The sequence below is a fragment of the Mus caroli genome, chromosome 15 (genome assembly GCF_900094665.2).
Source record: "Mus caroli chromosome 15, CAROLI_EIJ_v1.1, whole genome shotgun sequence".
NCBI classification, from domain to species: Eukaryota; Metazoa; Chordata; class Mammalia; order Rodentia; family Muridae; genus Mus; species Mus caroli.
In genome coordinates this window covers 18811704-18827318 of record NC_034584.1, presented here as the reverse complement: position 1 = coordinate 18827318, position 15615 = coordinate 18811704, and the positions used below count along the sequence as shown (strand labels likewise).

General features: G+C 36.7%; 1 protein-coding gene across 6 annotated transcripts in view; it reads right to left on the bottom strand.

Moving 5' to 3' along the window:
* The window catches only part of Cdh18 (cadherin 18), an 867298-nt gene that overhangs the window by 251881 nt on the left and 599802 nt on the right, over positions 1 to 15615 (bottom strand). The gene's annotated exons all lie outside the window — the stretch shown is intronic.

Genomic DNA, 15615 nt, shown 5'->3' with positions numbered 1-15615 from the left:
CTATTGGATGGACCACAGGGCCCCCAATGGAGGAGCTAGAGAAAGTACCCAAGGAGCTAAAGGGATCTGCAATCCTATAGGTGGAACAACAATATGAACTAACCAGTACCCCCTGGAGCTCGTGTCTCTAGCTGCATATGAATCAGAAAATGGCCTAGTCGGCCATCAGTGGAAAGAGAGGCCCATTAGTCTTGCAAACTTTATATTCCTCAGTACAGGGGAATGACAGGGCCAAGAAGTGGAAGTGGGAGTGTGGGGGAGTGGGGGTGGAGCATGTGGGGGACTTTTGGGATAGCATTGGAAATGTAAATGAAATAAATACCCAATAAAAAAAATTGGGAACTTAGGGTTGGAGTCATTCTAAACAATAGGAACCCAGGAAAACAGGTCTTTAAGGATACTTCAAAATAGGGATAATCTTTGGGCCAGGACTTTGGCAGAGTGCTCAGATTGAGAAATGTTTGCATTTGGGTTGCTGCTGAGCTGAGCTCTGAGGGGAGCAGCCTCAGGGAGGCTTGTGTGTCCCTTCTTTTGTTTGGCAAACCATGACTAGGGAAATCCCTGAGACTTCAGCTCTTCATCCCTTCCTTTTAGCTAAAAGAGCCTTGTTGCAGACCTAGAGATGTTGTTCTAAATAAATTTTAATTTCAAAGTTTATAAAAGGTGAATCAGGCTGTTGAATTTATCAGGACATTGCGATTTGACTTGCCTACTTTATATAAAGTTATAGTGTACAGAGTTTGCTTACATGTATAAGTGTCTTTTCCTTGTTCCAAACAGCCATTAAATTGTTTATTACAGAATATTGATGTTTGATCTATTGCACAGCATCATATTAAGTAAAATTGATAATCTTTATCCCAAAGATAAGTTAAAAAAATGTTTTTATGCATGCTTCTATATCTACTTTAAATTCATGCATGCATGCATCCCATTTACTGTGTTTACAAACAGCCCTTCTATGGGAGAACAGTATATGTGAATTGAATCACACACTTATTCTTTTGAGTTTCCTCCTGTTTCAGCACAGATAATTAAATTGTGTGCTGTAGATGGTATTTAAAATGTTGAACAATCAAACTTTAAGTTGTATATTAATAGTCAATATTATATCTCAGAGCTTACAATTGCTTGAAATTGTTCATCCCTTAGATGCTATTAATTCTCAAGCTTGCAATTGCTTATGCAACTTATAAAAAAAAATACTGTTCCTTTAAGAAGACTTTTTGGGCAGTTAAGAAATTGTCCTGGGTTGCCTGGAAAAGACGCCCAGGATTTGCTTTTGTGTTATAGAGGTTTACATAAAGCTTTAACTGATAAATATCACAGATAGCTCCTGAAAGGATACAAACTCAGGATCCTTATAATTATTAGGGTGTTAGACTTACTAATCAAGCTCTTTTTCCCTAGAAGATAGTTATTCGCAGAGACAACTTAAGGACTTTCTCTTATTTCTGATTAATAAATAAATAAATTATACACATATGACTATAATAACTTTTCAAGCATTTTAGTTACAACTGCTTTTTAAGAGAAACAATTGAAAGTGTAATTATTCACTGCCCATGTTACATTAAAACCAACTATAACAGTCCAGTATTTAAGTGGTTTTGTCAACAATTTAATAATTCTCAAACACAAGGTATTGTAGAACTTTAAAAACTCTATAGTCTTAAAAACAAAAAAGGGGAGAAATTATTTCCCCGTGCACATTATTTAAATCATACTTTTATTTTTAAGAATTTTGAAATTTGGATGTCAAAGAACTTAATAAATGCCTTATAGTATCTTAAAACTAGACATAATCATGTCTAGGTGAGATGAACAGGATCCACTTATTGACACATGGCATGATCCTGAACAGAAAGTTATTATGGGGAAAAGGAGGCAGTGTTTCTATTTTTTCCAAAGAATACTGCAGAAGCATGCTAGCTTCCAGAATGATTCATGTGACAGACTGACCTGTGAGTTCATGAGTGCCCTGGCAGTGATGACAGGAAAACTGTGTTGAGTGCACAGAGAAAGAGGAATCAGGGAGAGCAGCCACTTGCAAACAAGATGAAGAAACTTCCTATCTCTGTCATGGGCAAGGAGAGCCGACCTGCTGTCAATTTGAGGACAACTATAAATGATGACCCGTGAAGCAGAGGGACTGCCACAGTGTATCTAACAAGATTTCATCAGAGACACTATTTTTGGCCATTCAGGGCAACTCCCCTATAGCTGTGAAAGATTTTGTACCTTACCTATATGCTATATTGTTAAATAATTTTAAGAGTTAAGATCACCAATCTTGACAAGTCTTTTCATATTCATTATAATTGTTGTCAATTAACTAATTGTGTAGATCCTAATTTAGATAAGGAATCTCCTGTTATGACTTTTGTTAAAGAGACCTGCTTATGTTTTGCTGCCTATTAGAGTTAGGAAATTATCCTTGGCTTAAAAATCCAGGAATGCAAATGGAAAATGTCAAATGAGCAATTTTAAGATTAACTGCTTTAATTGCAATTTTAACTTCAAAATCCACCACAGCTTTAGATCAACAGCTGCATACTACTCATTTTCGTTAATGATATACATAAGAATATTAGCAACTTATTGTAGATAAAAAATTGGAGGCAAAGGTTAATGTCTTAGAAGTAATGATCTCAACAATAAGGCAGGATATAACAAATATTAAGTCTACAAAGACAGAATTTTCAGATATTAGGAAAATGTTGTTTTTATTCTGATAAGACTGGCTTAGTTCAAGATAGCATAGACAAAGTTAGAACGAGTTTAGGAGAGAGAAAACGCAACAGAGAGAAACAAGAATATTGGTATAAAAATTGGTTTTCTACTTCTCCTTGGCTCACCATCTTACTTCCCAGGCTTTTGGGACCTTTCATGGGTATTTTACTGCTTTCGTCTTTTGGTCCTTGGGCCTTTAAAAGATTAACCAGTTTTGTTAAGTCACAGATTGAAGCTGCTTTAAGCAAGCCCTTGTAGTCTACTACCATCAACTGGATATCCAAGACTCAGATGAAGAAGATATTCCTCCCACCGAGGCAGAAAGAGCAACTGGTCTCCAGTTTTCTACCCTTGCTGCTAATGTGGGGTTCCCTTGTTTCCTCAGGCTTTGGAGACAATAGCGATGAGGAAGGGTGACCTCCAGCTCCTAATATAGCCTAAGAGCCACAAATTGTGGTGTTACAATTGAAATAATTCTTGTAGAGGCCTTACTGAATCTGAGGTTGACAATTCTCCTCTGGGAGCTGCACAGGACTCAGAATTGTGCATGTTGGTTCATGATAATGTGAATTCACTATGGGCACCAGCATGGATGTGAGGCTATGCACTGTAGGGGAAGGTGCAATTTGACCATTTCTGAGTTCCCTGAGAGAAACACCCAATTTAGATGGAGGTTGGTATCTAGTTTCAGCTACAAATAAAGAATTTTTCTAAGGCTCTGCCTCCCCTCCCCAAAAGATAATCAAGAGCCACAAGTGTGGGTCATGACAGCACCCACGAGAGGAATCGGGTCAATGCTCCCCCAGTCATGGTTAATGCCCACTCATCCAAGAATGAGAAGATCATTTGATCACCTCAGTTAAGTGTGGCCTTATTAAATTTAATTCAGAAGGGGAAGATGTCAGAGACCATACCATAAGAAAGTGATCCCTTCACAATCTCCCATCCTGATAGGCCAAATGGCCTCATGCTAGGATCTGGTTGTCACTCCCTCCTCCCTGTTCCCTTCCTGACACCTGAGGCTGTAAAAGCTGAATTATAGTCCTCTCTTCCTTATCTCTTCCTGACTCCTATGACATATGAATTACACACTGAGCCCTGCCTGACACCCCAAGGCTGTTTAGGAGGATCTATGTTCCAGAGATAAGACGCAGAGTACCTGCCGCCTGGAGCCTGACTTCGGCCCTCATGTCAGCAGATGCCCACTTCTTTGTTCTTTGTTAAATTCCCCCTCAACCCCTCCCTATTCCCCGCGATATATGCTTTAAAACCAGTCACCTCAGTCTAATAGATGGAGACCTTGATAGGAACCCTTCTTGGTCTCCACTTCTCCTTCCCTACCTCCCATTTTCTTCCAGGTTTGCAGTCCCCCTTGCACCCACGAATAACTGAATCCCACAGGTCGGGATATATAGTTCATAGAACAACATCCTTGTAAATTTACTTATCAATGAAATGTTCTTATTAAACATTACCCAGTGCACTTAATACTAAATATCCCTGGATCAAAATTAATAAAGTAAACTACATGTGAGTTTCTATCTAAAATGTCAACCTTTAATAGCTAGAGGCAGTAGATCTAAGAGTTGATGGCCTTCCTCAACATAATAGGAAGCGTGAAGACAGTCTGCATGAGACTGCCTTAAACAAAATATATAAAATTGGTTAAAAGTTTGTTTAGACATTCAGGGAAGATATGATCACTGGCTAAATGAGCACTTATTGTGTTTTTATTTGAGATGGGGTATGGTGACTGAAAGCATCACAACTGGCAGGAAAACATAACACAATAGACAAAGAAAGAAACTAGAAAATTCAGTTCACCATGACTTGGTGATGGTTCAAACTTCTAGAGAGTCTGACACCAGGCAGATTATTGTAAGCAACTTTAAACTCAGCACAATTTTTGGATAAAAGTTTCCTGGTGCAATAAAATTCTCAGTGCAAAGGAAGGCAATACATCAATTCAAAAGTATGCACCATCTTGACGAAGGTGTCTATAGCTTAAGGACCTTGAATCTGGTGTGGTCTTTGACCAAGATAACATATATATCAACAGGCTATAAAGTACATGTGTCATCTCCCCTAAGAATGGGTTCTATTGACTGAGAAACAAAGCTGAAAATAAATGTCTACAAAGATAGAGTCTGGGATAAACATTCTGAAGGATTTAGATGGAGTGGATGTAAAGATTACAAGAATAACCAGGTTATTAACAACACCCATTCCAAACCTTCTGAGAGGAAAACAGGTATTCATTGCCTCCTTACTAGTTTCCCTGGCGATTTTGGGTGCCAGGACCTTTATGCTCCCAGCAGTTTGAGAAAATATTGAATGAAGCCCAGGCTTGCTAAATTCAATATATAGATGGCAAGGGCCTTGAACTACAAACCTCCTTCCTTCACATCCCAGGTGTGTGATTTAAAGTATGTTCATATGCTTTCTGAACATTATTTTGATACAATTTTATTTTTGCAATAGCTTACATTTTCATTTCCATATCATTATGAAATGATTGAATCCTAGTAAAATAATTCTATTATTTCTACATAGAAAGTGAATTTAAGAATTTTTTTCAAAGAAAACCCTAAGGTAAAATATGACCATTAAAATAACAGGAAAGGCTGATAAAGACAAAAATGGCACTTTGACCATGAATACTAAAAATGGTTTTAAATCTGAGACTATTTTTTGATTTAGCTAAAATTTATAATACCTGAATTCCATAGCAAACAAATAAAATATAGAATAGTATCTATACTTTAAATAATGATCATAGATGAAATTGACATATTTGTAATTTAGATGGTTAATTAATATCCCATAAAGAATATAACCAGAGCTTTTATCTCTGTTGTATAATTTATTATTCTGTTTTAAGTAGTGTTTATTTTTATATTACATTTTTAAAATCAATGCTTTGTAAATAAGAATGTTTGTTCACATGCATAAAAGAACATGTTTGTTCAGATAAAACAATAAGTTATCTTTGCATTTCTCAGAAAACCAACACACATATGATCTTAAAAATAGTACAGTTACCAAATTTAGGAAAAGGAATGAAGATATATAAAGAATATAGTATGACTATGAAGCAAAATAAATAATTTCAACAAATCCAGCTTGATAATCTAATGCAATTAATTTACAACAATTCAAATAATAAATAAATCAAAAGTATTAAAAATATTCCATAGGATATCACAGATAAAGAAAAAAAGAAAATAGATAAAATTTTTAAAAAATATTTTTTCTTGTGCTTTACTCAGGGGAATAAAAGCAATATTTAAATGAAGAGTTCATTATGAAACTAGAAATAAATCTGTTGGAAACTGTGTTGAAAATCCAGTGAGCAGTTTAACTTGGGATCCACTTGACACATGCACTCCAAAACCTAACATGATTACTGACACTATTTGTGCAGGAAAACAGAAGCCTGGCATCTCTATGAGCAACTGATAGAGTCAAATGCAGATACTTAGAGCCAACCACTGGATTGAGGTCTGAGTTCCCTATGGAAGAGTTAGAGAAAGGACTGAAGGAGTGAAGGGAATTGAAACCCCATAGGAAGAACAACAGTGTCAACTAACCCAGACCCCTCAAAGTTTCCAGTGACTAAGCCAAAAACCAAGGGCTGGTCCATGACCCCCATCACATGTGTAGGACAAGACTGTCATGTCTGTCCTCAGTGGCAGAAGATGCCATTAATCCTGTGGAAACTTGATGATCCAGGAAGAGGGATGCTGGTGGGGGTGAGGTGGCTGGGTGTGGTTAGATGGGTGAGGGAGCACCCGCTCATGGGATGAGGAGGTGAAGAACCAGGGAGGAGGACCAGGAAGCAGGGGCAACCTTTGAAATGTAAATAAATAAAATCATTTAATAATAAAAAAAACAGAAATGAAAAGAAATTTCAGAATGAAGAAGCAAGCAAATTAAGACCAAACTGAATGGAACAAATGACACTGTATTTTTAATTGTTAGACAGAATTGTGTAAATAGTAGTTAAATAAACCTCAATATACAAAGTGTTCTCCTTCCAGAATGCCATGGCATAAGTGTGCATCCATGTGTTGAAGTCTTTGTCCCACTACTTCTAACTGTAATCTTATTCAGATGATTCTTTGCAGCACTGCCCAAGTCAATGTTAAACATTAAGATGGATTGTATTTTAATATGATGTCATTACAAAAATAAAAGTTGTGTGTGGCATCATTTACTTTTCTAGTTTGGTTTCCAAATCCACTTTTTCTCCTTTGTGGAGAGCAACCACATGAATAAATAGATAAAGTGACTATGAAGAAAAAGTGCTCCATTCACAGTAAGGCCCACATCAAGTTCTCCATTGGAGGTTAAGATGCATGTTATGTTGTATGCATGCCTACACACACACACACACACACACACACACACACACACAGACAAACATGCTCACACACTCACAAACGCATTTATAGTTGCAGATCATTTGCAATGAAATATTTTAATTATACTATATTATACTTAAAATATGCATTGTTTCACACGGTAATTTTTTAAAAAGGAATTTCAGCAGTAAAAATTGGAACTACTTTATTAATTTAGGCCTTTAGTTGCTCAAATAAAGTATAAATTATTCTCAAAAAAATGTAATTAACCTTCTAAATAGGATATTTTAAGATACAACCAAAGTCCCTTAAACTAAATGAGATATCCATTAAATCAAATTTTGCTTTGTTACCCTTAGTTCCTTCTGATCTAAATTTACACAGTTAAGCTTTGAAAGGAGTAAATAAACAAGTTAATGTGATCCATAACTATGAATTCACAAGGCTCTATGAACTCATGCTCTTATTTGTGTGAATTTCAAATATCATATTTTAATACATGAACTTTTCAATTTAAGGAATTACTAACTTGAAGATCTGAGATGGTTACTAGCTACACTTTTGGCTATGCACTTAAGTTTTAATTCAGAGTTTTTGACATTAAGGCTGCTAATTTTTTTTCTAAAAAGCTGAATATTGCAGATTTGTATGGTATAATCTTTCTTTAATCTTAACCTGTAAATTTGGTATGATAATTTGGCATTTCATATTAAAAGAGATTTAACTGTGTTATTCTTTGTAAACATAAGTGCAGCAAAAGGAAACTATCAGGAAACCCCCAGTAATTTTACACTTTTAAATCTAGAAAGCATTTTAGTTGAAGAAAGTAAAGTGTTCTCTGACACTGATCTAACAGATCCCACAAACATCAAGAAGTCATTTAGCTGTTCTAAGTGTGAATCCATTGTTTCAGATAAGTGACAAAGTGATGAGTATATTTTCTGTAGATTCTTAGAATTCATTTTTCTCATCTGCATGTTTTTAGTTGTTTAATAAATCAATGGACACAGGAGAGTAAAAATGACACATGTTTTCTGACCATCTTCCTAATATATATGTGATATTTTCAATATATTGTGGTTTAAATCTCATGAAAATCATGACAGTGATATAAAATGTTAGACAATATCATAATTATGGTATATTTATTTAATAAGATAATGTAAGCATTTATTAACTTTTGTAAATAACATATACCTTGATATCAACATAATCAAACTGAAGGTAAACTAAGTAAAATTGATCTAATATTCTATCCTAAGATATATAAAACATTTTATTCTTAATTATGTAAATATGTACAATGTATACAATAGTTTTATACAAATATTATGAAATAAACTTGTTTTCTTTTTTCATTAAAACAAAATATAAAGCAGAAATAGAACATCACATGGTCTCTCTCATATTCATATATTGGAGTCAAATGTTTTCTGTGTTTAACTCTGATTAAAATCAGAAACAAAGAGACAGGGAGATATTAAAACTGGGAATAATAGATTATATTTTTAAAAAGTAGGAAGGTAAAATATTGGAAGTAGTAAGGTTTAAGCTGAAAGTGACATGGAAAACTTGTGGTCAATAAGGAGAAAAGAGTAACTTAAAGGAAGGGATCATAAAACATTATGCAAAAGCCTCTTAACATTCAACAGAGTAAAAACAAAACAAACAAAAAACAAAACAAAACAAAAAAACATTATGGCTCTGGGAATGATAGTAAACACCTTTAATCCCAGCACTTGGAAGGCAGAGGCAGGCAGATATCTTTGAGTTCCTGGTCAGCCTCCTCTACAAAGTATCTCCAGGACAGCTAGGACTTTTACACTGAGAAACCCTACCTCGAAAAACCAAACCAAACAACATTAAACATACTGAAAAAACAAAACAACCACCACCACAACAACAAAAAATTAAAGGATATATCTGTGTGAATTGAAAGAAGAGGAGAGAATACTGAGAGTTCATGATGTAGGTGGAATTTCATGAAGTCATTGGATGAGGGTGGAAGAGAAGAAACATTAGTCAGCTTTAACCAATATGAAGAATATGTATTAAACAGCCAGAGCTATACAGAGAAACCCTGTCTCAAAAAACAAAACAACAACAACAACAAAGTATATATGAAGGAGTGATGTTTCAAATCACTACTTAGTAATATAACTTTAAAATAAACCCTAAAAGAGAGTTTGAACAAAATTCCCAAGCATCCGTGAACAATTATCCTCTCAGAAGACATGGAATACTAAGTGAAATTGCAGTGCTAATCATGAAATACCTCCTTATGAGTTTGTGGTTACTTATACATCAGAAGTCTCCAAACCAACACAGACTATTGGAATTGCTTTTGATTATCAACCATAACAACATGGTAAGCCCCCATTGCTGAAGATATGACATCTTTTATGTGTGTGTGGGGGGGGGGGATTGCAACCTTTATTTATTTTTCTTGAATATTTTCTTTATTTATATTTCAAATGCTTTCCCCTTTCCAGGTATCCCCTTCAGAAACCCCCTATCCCATTTCCCCTCCTCCTGCCTCTATGAGGATGCTCCCCTACCTACCATCTTCCATCCTCCTGCCCTGGTATTCCTCTACACTGGTGGAGAACTACTCAGCCATTAAAACAATGACTTCATGAAATTCCCAGGCAAATGGATGGAACTTGAGAATATCATCCTAAGTGAGGTGACTCAGTCACAAAGGAACAAATACAGTATGTACTCACTGATAAGTGAATATTAGCCCAAAAGTCCGGAATACCTAAGACTTAATTCACAGATAATGTGAACCTAAGAAGAAGGAAGACCAAAATGTGGATGTCTCAGTGCTTTTCATAAGGGTGAAGAAAATACTCACAAGAGGAAATATGGAGCCAAAGTGTGGAGTAGAGACTGAAGGAAAGGTCAACCAGAGACTGCCCCATCTGGGAATCCATCCCATATACAGTCACCAAACCAAGATGTTATCGTGGATGCTGGGCAGTACTTGCTGATAGAAGCCTGATATGGCTGTCTCCTGAGAGTCTCTGCCAGAACCTGATATGACATCTTTTGATTGTATGACTTAGAGATACAATTTTCAAATTGATCAGGAAAATCCCCTTGATAGCTAAATTTCATAGTATCAGAAGGCCACTGGGCTGCTGGGAAGGAAACAAAACAAAACAAAACAAACATGTAATCTGATCTAAACTAGACCCTCTGTACTACATACTTTGTGTGGCAAAATCTGCCCACTTGGGAAATAAGGACAGGACAGTTACGGAAATAGCTCCTTCACTGTATACCATGGCTGTTCTACAGGAGTGAATTTCATGTGTAGCAGTATAATAATGTTAGACTGCAGATTGTCACAGACCCTATGAGATTCTTTGCTATTTTTATTGTGCTAAATGGTAATGTCAAATTGTCTTCTAAATATTAATGGTCTATCCACTCTTCTGTGCTTTTCTAAACTTTTGTCAGATAAGATTTTATTTTGCACTGGACAGTAGTCAATGGAGAGATACTATCTGGTCAAAGTAATGTTCAACACTCCATTTTCCAGTCCACACCGCTACCTGCAATCCATTCCAAAGTCAAAGCTCTGCCTGCATCTCTGGAGGACTGCTGCAAGGCAATGCAACCAGAGACCTGCTCCTATCAGGGACTATCATCTCTACTTGCTGTCACAGAGGCCTGAAGCTATCAGGAACCACCAAGCCAGCCTACATCAGGGACATCTAGATAACTAAAGGTCAGTGTAAGAACACAATCAATAAAAGAAAACAAAACAAAACAAAAAGAAACAAAACACAACAAAACAAAACAGGGCAATATGGCACCACCAGAACCCAGCTATCCTACTACTGTAAACTCTGGTATTCTAATACACCTGAAGAGCAAGAAAATGACTTTAAATTTAATTGTATGAAGATGATAAGAGTCCTTTAAAGAGTAAAAAAGAGAGGAAAAATAAAAACAAAAAGAAGAAATGTCCATTTTCTGAAAATGGAAGTAGAAGTAATCAAGAAAACACAAACTGAGGTAACCCTGAAGATTGAAAACCTAAGCAAGAGAATAGGAAGTACAGGCACAAGCATCACGAACAGAATACAAGAGATGAAAAAGGCAGTCTCAGGCATAGAAGATAAGACAAAAGAAACTGATACAAATTACAACCTACTTTTCAAAAGAGACTAGAAAAGCCAGCATTGGCCTCTTGAAAACGCCCAATGAGACAACACATATCACAGTTAAGACATGAATTTTGCAGGCAACTGGATAGAACTTTAGCATATCATCTTGAGTGAAATTTCTGAGAGACAGAAAGACATGTATAGCTTATAATTGAATACACTCAATTATAATTGGACATTAGAGATAAAATGAAGGATAATAATGCTACAATCCACAGACCCAAAGGAACTGGGTAAAAAAGAGGGTCCCGGGGCTGGTGAGATGGCTCAGTTGGTAAGAGCACCCGACTGCTCTTCTGAAGGTCCGAAGTTCAAATCCCAGCAACCACATGGTAGCTCACAACCATCCATAACGAGATCTGACTCCCTCTTCTGGAGTGTCTGAAGACAGCTACAGTGTACTTACATATAATAATAAATAAATCTTAAAAAAAAAAAAAAAAGAGGGTCCCAAGGAAGAATATGTAAATCTAACTGAGAAGGGGAAATTAAATAGTCATAAAGTTGGGTGGGGAGATTGAGCTGTGTGGGAGGGAGGGGTGAGGAAGTGTATGGGGATGATGATTAGGTGTTGGGGGGGAGTAGGAGAGGGCTGGGACTGAGAATGGAAATCAGTGGGGGCATCTCTGCACCTAGCTGGAGGTCTGGGACAGGGGAGTCTCCATAGTGACCATACAAGGAGTCTATGGGAGTGACCATAGTGGAGATTCCTGCCACAGAGAGATAGAGAGACTGCACTGCCTGCAGCCAAGTGGAACTTCCAGAGGAGGGAGAGGGACATCAATCCACTCACAAGAACATTCCCCCCAAAATTGATCTTGCCTACAAGATGTTCAGGAATAAAAATGGATCAGTATTAATAATAGTTGAAGACAGAAAGCTAGCATAACTATGTCCTGAGAGTCTTCATCCAACAGCGGATAGAGGCAGATTCAAAGACCCACAGCCTAACAGGTGGAACAAGGGGAGGGGAGTCTTCTGGGATAGTGTAGCATAGAATTGAGCAAGACAGAGGAGTCAAGGATACTACAAGAAGACCTACAGAATCAAAACACATGGGACCATGTGGGCTCACAGTAACTGGGCCACCAAACAGCATGCAGTGGCTGGACCTAGCCCCCCTATCCATTTGTAGCAAATGTGCAGGGTGGTTTTCATGTGGGTCAACTAACAAGAGGAGCAGTAACTGTTTTGGTCCCTGTCCCCTGTAACTGAATCCTCTTTCACTACCTGGATTTCATGGTTGGGACTCAGCGGAAGAGCATATGCCTAGTTCTGCTGGGATCTGATATCCTAGGGCGGATGGTACCCAAGAGGGGCTCCCCATCCTCTGAGGAGAAGAGAGAACAATGGAGGAGGGATTTGTAAGCATGGGACTAGGCATCGAGGAGGAGATGGGCTGTGACCAGGATGTGAAGTAAATAAAATAAATAAAAAATGTTTTGAAAGGCCTGGTGCTCAGGTTTCCATTCTACATCTTAATCACACATGTATGGATCAGAACATTTTGAAATAATATGAGCAGCAAAAGAATAAGAAACTCTCAGAAGCACACGATCTTCAGACTTGACATGGATATTACAATCATGAAGTCCCAGCCTCTTTTTTTTTTTAACCTGCATAAGACCTAGACAAGATGAAGATAATAAAATTTCATTTAGACTTTTCTCCATGCCCCAATCCTAACTTAAATTTTAAAGAAGACACTGGAAAGTAATGCCTTATCATGGAGGAAGAAAGATTATTTTTCAGGGGGTAGCTATTTTTACCATGATCATATGGATTGTCTCATACATATGTATACCCCAGTTCCTATCATCATAACTATTAGTAATGCAAAAACATCATGAGAAAGATTTTGACACATGGGGAGAAGGAGTTAGTCTAGGAGGGTCATGATGACAGAAGCAGAAAACTTTGAAAAAGAAGAGAAGAAAACAATGTTGGAAGGAGGACTTCTTGGGAGTAATAAGGCAGAAGTAGATGAGGTGAAGTGCAAGTATTTCAATGTAAATTCGTACAAAAGTGAAAAGAAATCTTATTTTAAAATATAAGGCATCCAAATATTATTGTGTAGAAGATAACATGTGAACCTACTTAATGTATTCATCTTTGATTTATATTTTATTATATTTTATTATTCCTTAGAAGTCTGGTTTTTTTCTAATTATTGACAGAAATGGGATTTATGAGGATGGCAGGGTATTTGAAGAGGAATTTGAAGACTTGGAGGGAGGCTAAAACTTAATCCAGTTATATGATGTTAGTATGATCTAATTTCAATAAGGGAGAGACAAAAGGAAACACCAGAAAATTTTCAAATGGAGAAATCAATTTGAATTAAAGTAATTAAAAATGATATAATCCTCCAAACATAGTAAAATATTATCTACTTTATTCCAAATAAACAAAATATTATTTAGAAGGTACACAAAGCATACATTTAAAAATCCTATCATATTTCCAAAATTCCACACCCTGTAAACATATCTTTCCATTCTTTTCCAGACACTTCATTTTCACTATTAATGGTTAAAATACTACACCACTCAACGGGGAAAAATCTACATCTTTATATAAATTTTCATTAATTAATGAATTAGAATCCTATTTCAGAAGGATATGTTTGTGTATGTGCATTAAATCATGTCTTCGTTACATCATTCACCACACAGTGGCAAAACATAGACAACTTCAATTCTTAGCACTTACCAAAGTAATATGGAAATTGTAATATGGACAGCAGTGCAAAAGTAAACAATCTGTCAAGCCTCTCTTGTTGAAGAACACACCCATTCATTACTGATTTTTTAGTATTAAGTGTTTTCACTAGCTATTTCAACTATTAGCATTGGAGCAAACCCTGTTATAGATTTGGCCACCCTTGTATCCAAACAGCCAGAGATCATATGCAACTGAAGAAATGTTGATTTTGTAAGTGGCCACATCTTTTGGGGTCATTCTTTATTAGTGGAACTTTAACACTGCAACACAAGCAACTCATAGGATAACAGCATGGGCCATCAACCCTCCTTATCACTCAGAAGATTTCAACTCTAAGTTCACAGGCACCTTGTGCCAAGTACTTAGGACTAGTCCTTTTCATTGGGGCATCATCACCTTTGTTTAGTTTAGTGATTTCAAAAAGGAAGTGAAAAGTTGTCCCATCCTTCCCCCACCCCTACTTCTAGAAAACTATTTTATGTTCACATTTATTTAAACAGCATTAAATATGCATTGTACTGATTGGTTTTGTGTGTCAGCTTGACACAAGCTTGAGATATCACAGCAAAAGGAGTCTCACTTGAGGAAATGCCTACATGAGATCCAGTTGTAAGGCATTTTCTCAATTAGTGATCAAGAGGGGAGGGTTCAGCCCACTGTGGGTGGTGCTACTCCAGGGCTGAAAGTCCTGGCCAGTAAGCAGCACCCAACCATGGCCTCTACATCAGCTCCTGCCTCCAAGTTCCTGCCCTGTGTGAGTGCCTGTCTGAATTCCTTTGTTGATGAACAGCCATAGGGAAGTAAAAGCTGAAAAACCCTTTCCTCCCCAACTTGCTTCTTGGTCATGATGTTTTGTGCAGAAATACAAACTCTAACTAAAACATGCATGTTTTCAATAATAAGATATATTTATATTGCTTCATCCCAAAAGAGTCAATTTTCTTTTCTTCTCTTTGAACTCCATTTCAAAAATGAAAGGAATCTTTTAAAAAAATGGATTGAAAGTTTATAGCAAACAATTTGTATTCCATGATGCTATGTTTTAATGTTCATATGCTTGAAATTCCATGGAACACATTGCAAGGCAGAAGCGCACAATAAAGATGAACCATTTGTTTCATTTTGATATGTATATGTGAATACCACAGAATTGTTTCAGATCTGTGTCTGTGCTCTGTACACTGGTCCTTCAGCTGGACTGCAGACACCACAGCTGCACTGCAGCTCCTGAATGACATGTTATAGAACAGATTGCTTATGACCCTGCACAGCCTGCATGGGAGGAGGGTACTGTGCTCTGGATCAAGGACTATTGTTTTAATAAGTAGTGTTAAAACAAAAATAAATAGTCACTCGGGAGAAGGAAGGAGCTGAGCCTGCAGTCAGTGATCCAACTTGTGTGCAAGCTGTTTCTCTGATGGGAGTTAAACAGACGTAAGTGCAGCTGCTTCCACAAATCAACAATTAATCAGAATTAAGCTTTTTCACTTCATTTTCTTCTCTAGATCAAAGGTGTTGTGTCAAAATGTCTGACACATCACTTTTTTTCAAAGAATGTAACTTGATCTCATATTATTCATAATATGTTAACTACATTCTTTTGTGATTTTTATCAC